Here is a 5,586-nt window from a genome sequence, read left to right on the forward strand (position 1 = left end):
TTTCTCCCATATCTCAATGTTTATTGTCCTAAAGTATAACCCCAAAATGGATAAATATCAACCAAATAATGTGCCTGGATGATGTATTGTCTGTAACTACTCCGTTCATTTACATCACATTGTTTGGTTCATGATCAATAATTGTTTGGTTAATTAATGCTGGTCACACTTTTCTTTTGCAGTTCAGTGTTCCTGCAAGGCTCGTGTGCATTAACCACAGATTATCCCTGATTAATATGTTGCGAGCCTCGCCTTTGTGTTTGACAGTGCGATCAGTCGGACGGGCACGCCGGAGGCCAAAACGGCTCGCTTGTGCTAGCGTTAAGGGCAGTGCAGTAGGTCAAATGCAGATAGGATTTCACCCTCTTTACTGTGCAGTTAAACGGGGCAACCCAACTCCTCTAGACCGGCCCAGGACAGCTGTTCTCTTCTCTTTTGGGTTGGATCAAATGTTCCCTTCGTGGGCGCTAACATGGCTGCTGGAGATGGCCTCTGTTTGAATTGGCTAATGATGGAGTTGGCAGAGCGAGATCGTCGGCTTCCCGAGAACCTACCGATCGGGCCTAATAAGAGCGGAGAGCAAGGGCGGCCGTCATCTCTGAGATAAAATCCTATACTTGTCTACTTACAGATCTCGAAAGAAAAAGGTGGCGGCGAGGGAGAATTCCAAGGGGAAGATGAAAACGCGAGCGGAGGCTCTTTCATCTGATGCAGTGTGTAATCTAACCGCGGGAAGTGCTTCCCTCCCTTTCACCGAGCCCGGGCTCTTCAGAAAGAGCTGTGATTTAGTCTGACGGAGAGCCTGTCAGTTCCAGCAGCCTTTGAAACCGCTTTTTTATTAGAGAATCTCAATTACTCAATCGCCGAGAGGGAATTAAAACTCCGAGGCCGTTCTGGCACAGAAGGCACAAGTGCTTTTCAGTCAGGTCAGAGGGTTCTCTTGAGTAATTTTGCATTTCATCTTTGTTGTCTTCTTGTTGTTGTTTTTCTTCATCCTGTCCCTGATTGTATTCCTTCTTTTTTCTGTTTTTCATCATCAAACAGGGGCGAGACAGGTATTGATCCTCGATCCTGTCATCTCTGCGAGGCGTTTGCACAAGTACCCGTTTGAGTTTCAGCTCACGTTTTTCCATCAAACCGAGGCGTCCACAGTGGATGCCTGTGTTAATTAGGCCTGTGTCATGTCAGGTAGGGTTGGGAGCGTGGAAAGGCAGCTTGCCTCCCTCGAGCGCTCCCGCCGCTTGCTGGCATTTGGCAGGGAAAGCTAAATTAGTTTAGCGCCGTTATTTACGGCCCCTGGAAGGGCACTGGTACCTTAGTGTCGGGGTAATGAAAAGGACAACCTGTTCCAGAGCCGCTCGAACATGGTGTTTTTGGGTTCTTGCTTTACCTTCAGTGATACTTGCCAAAGACGAGGGGAAGCGCAACTTAATTACACTTCTCAATAAACAGCTTTTCTTCTGGCATATTGATTGGTTATCCATCAAACGACATCAAAAATAAAACTCGAGCATGTGCGGCACGTCCTTGTCTGGCTCAAATCTAAAGCTTTGTCTTTTTGCCTTCGGTGTTTGAATGGGGAACAGACAAAAGGTTTCTTTTTACTCCCTTTTATAGCAATAGTGCCGAGCATAGTTTCGTCATTCGGTTCCTAATTAAGTTGTGTGTGAGAACCGTGACAGTCGCTTGCATCATCAGCCATGTTGGGATATGAATGAGTTTTGTAAAGCTTTGGCTTTTCACATTTATTGGCAATGTCAAAAACCTGGGGGGAGTTACACTAATTAGGGCTGCCTGATTAATCGAAATCGAATCGAAATCGCGATTTGAGACGTTGCGATTTCCTAATCGCAAAGCCTGCGGAATTGCACAGCCCTAACACTAATGCAACGTCTCACTGGTGTGCATGTTTTAACTAGTAACCTATTATACGATTTAACTGCAAGAAATAGATTTCAGCTTGTGGTTTTATACCGTTTCTGTTATTCCAGACTTCTATTTTCAGGTTTATCTTAAGATGATACATATTTGACTATTTTGTTACGGGTCATTTTTAAAAAAAGTATATCTGCATTAAACGGATAAACAGCCCTACTGCCACTTATTCGCCAACAATGGCCAGAAAAACAGACAGTCCCATCCCATCTAAGCCATCATTGTTAACATGTCTTAAACAAGTAGATAAACATTTTGTTCAACTCTTCATGAAGCAACCAATGAGCAACTTCTAGTTGACTCTAAACATCACTCTAAACTTGAATAGTAGAAAATATTTGAACATCCAGTCTCTTCCTCTTTAATGAGGTAAAATGTCATTATGAAAGACACTTTTCGGTGTTGTTGTTTACATTAATCACCTTCAGAAATAACATCTTTTGAAGTTCTACTCTGAAGGTGTCTCAAGAAACATAGGGGACTGATGAATGACCTATTTCCCAACAGATTTCCCAAACACCCCATTGGTCAGAAAAACTGAGTCCAGCCTAACACATATAAAAGTCCAGCACACTGTCAAAATAAACATCCCGATTCTGACATGTCGGGCAAAAAGAACAAAACACCGATAATTTAAAAAATGTCAAATATCGGCAAATTTAAACATCAAGTAGCTCCACTTTTAATGAGGTAAAATGCTGTTATGGTAGCTCAGAAATCCTTTAAAAAAACATTGATATTGTGTTGTGCTTAGGGCTGGGTATCGTTCAAAAATTTTCGATATCGATACCGATTCCGATACCTTGACTTCGATACTGGTTCCTGAACGATACTTTTTTCGATACCAATTTTATGAAATCTATTTGAACAAGATTACATTATCTAAAAAAAAACTTTGGTTTTATTTTTCAGCTTGTTGATGTTTATACAGACTCAAAGCCACTGCACAAAGGAACAAAATGTAACCAACACAATAAATCAGTGCAAAACAGTTGTAAAAAAGCTCAAATAGTCTTCAGTTTACACATCTGTTAGCTACATTTACACTAGTGCGTGTGACAGAATCACCTAGCTCAGACAGAATCGTCATTTCTATAAATTTTCTACTGATTTACTGATAAGCATTAGCAGTTTCTAGCGCTGTCTGCCTGTGCTCTCTCTTCCATGATCGCTGCTCTGACTCAGAGGTAATAACATATTTAATTTCAGCAACATTACATGGCCAAAACACACACGGCAATCGGAAGTTATTACAAAAACTTGATGGTGGTTTAAAGTGAGTTTTGAGTAAAAGCGGAATATAAATCTTATTTATTGTCTTATGCAGGGGTTAAATTGGGATTTGTTATGTGTGTGTGGGGGGGGGCTCTATGGTATCGAGCTTATATATATGAATATATGTATGTATATATATGTGTGTGTGTGTGTTTTGTTTTTTGTGCAAATGATTTATTCTATTCCCACTAATCTCATTAATACTTTCATTTCAAATTCTGTGCTATGTCATTGTTGTTGTCTATATTTATCACCTTCAAAAATGGCATCTTTCGAAGTTCTACTCTGAAAGTGTCTCGAAACACAGAGAACTGATGAATGACCTATTTCCCAACAGATTTCCCAAACACTCCACTGGTCAGAAAAACCCGCCCAAAACTATCATCATTGGTTGAGTCTGAAGCTGATATGTCAGGACGCTCAAACGAGCAGATCAATGTTTGGAAAGAGTTTTCTCTGACTCTTCAGGAAGCCAAACAATCAATGAGCGACTTCTAGTTGAAAGTCTAGACTGTCAAACTCCAATAGAAAATAGTATTTAAAGTAATTGTCGACCGATATGTACGAACAATGCAAGCTCTGTGTGTTTTAGTGTTCAGCACTGTCAAAATAAAAGTCCCGCATGCCATCAAAATATGCATCCTGCTTCTGACATATTGAAAAAATATTGGCTTAAGCAAATCATTAAAAAATGGCAAATACCGGCAAGGTCGATATATCGGTTGAACCATTAATTTAAACATCAAGTATCACTACGTTTAATGAGGTGAAATGCTGTTATGGTAGCTCAGAAATAATTTAAAATAACATTGATATTGTGTTGTGGCATTTAGGGCTGTGACGGTCGCCGTGACAACTGCAGACATTTGAACTTTGTGTCAGTACCTCATAAATAGGACGAGGCAATTTACATTGGGGATTTGTCATGTCTTGTCTTGCCGCATCCAGTGTAGACAGCATCACTGATTATAATAAGTTCTATAGTATTTTGTTGCGCCGCGCCACTCGCGTCCGGTAGACAGCACTTTTTGCAGCATCATGTGCATGTTTTTTTAAAAATTGATTTAAGATCCTTTGGCTTCGGATCAAATCTTTTGTACTTAGTCCAACTGGGGTGGACATCTGACATTTAAATGTTTTGAATATTTGTCTGCAATATTCTGACACTGTGGTTAACCTTTAGTGATTAGCCTACAGACGGAGTAGTTAAGTTGTCATCCAGCAACATTAGTTGACTAATGAGTTTATCTTTTATGTTTATTTTCTTGTATTTCTTTTCAAACTGAGATGCTGAGTGGTTTGCATGATGACTGCGTGAGATGATTGTCTTGCAAAAGTAGCAGTAAAATGCACTGTCAACATGCTAAAATCATGTTAGCATCAGATTTTTAAGATTTAAGATTTAATTTCAGTGACATGAGCATGCATTGCATTCAATCTGCATTGATGTTGTAATGAGTTTAGAAACTGATTTTAAAGACCCCAGTGTTATGATTTAATCTGTTGTGAACTGTCTAGCTGATTTTAAAAACAAAAGTGTCCTGCATGAATCCCTTGATTGGTGTAGGAAATTTGACAGGTGGACAACAATCTAATTATAGTGCTGCCTTAAAACCAACCCGTCATTCAGACAACCCCCGAATAGATGGTTTTGAAAATATGTAGTTTAGCACATCCTTAAAGGTGCAATAGGTGATTGTCTTCAGAAACATTTTTTGTTATGCTGGTTGAAAGTCTCTTCACATCCGGATAGCAATCATTAAGTTAAGTGGTCTAAATGTTTTTATCTGTATTTATATATTCTGTGGAAGGCGTAGGACCAAGAAATGTTCGTCCAATCAAAACGCTCGGCCCGAGCGTTTTAATTGGCATTCCTACCTGCCTGTCAACTAGGGATGGGTGATATCTTATTGTTTGCGATATACCAGTAAAAATTCTCCACACGATAAGAATTTTTCTTCCCGCGATAATAACGATAAAGTCTAGTTGTTGACATATTTCTGTGTACGACTGTGTGGAGTGACGTGAAGGAAGGCGGACGTGAAATTGAGCAGCTCCTTCTACAATCTGGAACAGGTTTGGATAGGGCTGTACAGTGCGACAAAAATCGATCTGAGCCTTGAGTAAATTTACTAACTGTACTATAAAGTTTTCTCACTGGTGAATGACACATGATGTAGCCCAGTGGTTCCCAATTCCAGTCCTCGCGCAAGGGAAGCAGGGGAAATCAGTTGAAGTTTACTTCACTTCGGAACATTCATTCACGGATTTGACCTGCGCAGCATCTTCACACACAGACGAAACTTACTAGAGAAGTGTTACATAATATACCTCTGTAAATAAATACTATTTAAATTCACATCTCGCACACTTTAA

The 5,586-nt window shown here is 40.0% G+C and overlaps 1 protein-coding gene across 1 annotated transcript in view; it reads left to right on the plus strand.

The window, feature by feature from the left end:
- Positions 1-5,586, plus strand: part of znf609a (zinc finger protein 609a) — a 106,411-nt gene that overhangs the window by 33,595 nt on the left and 67,230 nt on the right. The gene's annotated exons all lie outside the window — the stretch shown is intronic.

This window comes from Sinocyclocheilus rhinocerous, unplaced genomic scaffold (assembly GCF_001515625.1).
Source record: "Sinocyclocheilus rhinocerous isolate Xijiao unplaced genomic scaffold, SAMN03320098_v1.1 scaffold2308, whole genome shotgun sequence".
Lineage (NCBI taxonomy): Eukaryota > Metazoa > Chordata > Actinopteri > Cypriniformes > Cyprinidae > Sinocyclocheilus > Sinocyclocheilus rhinocerous.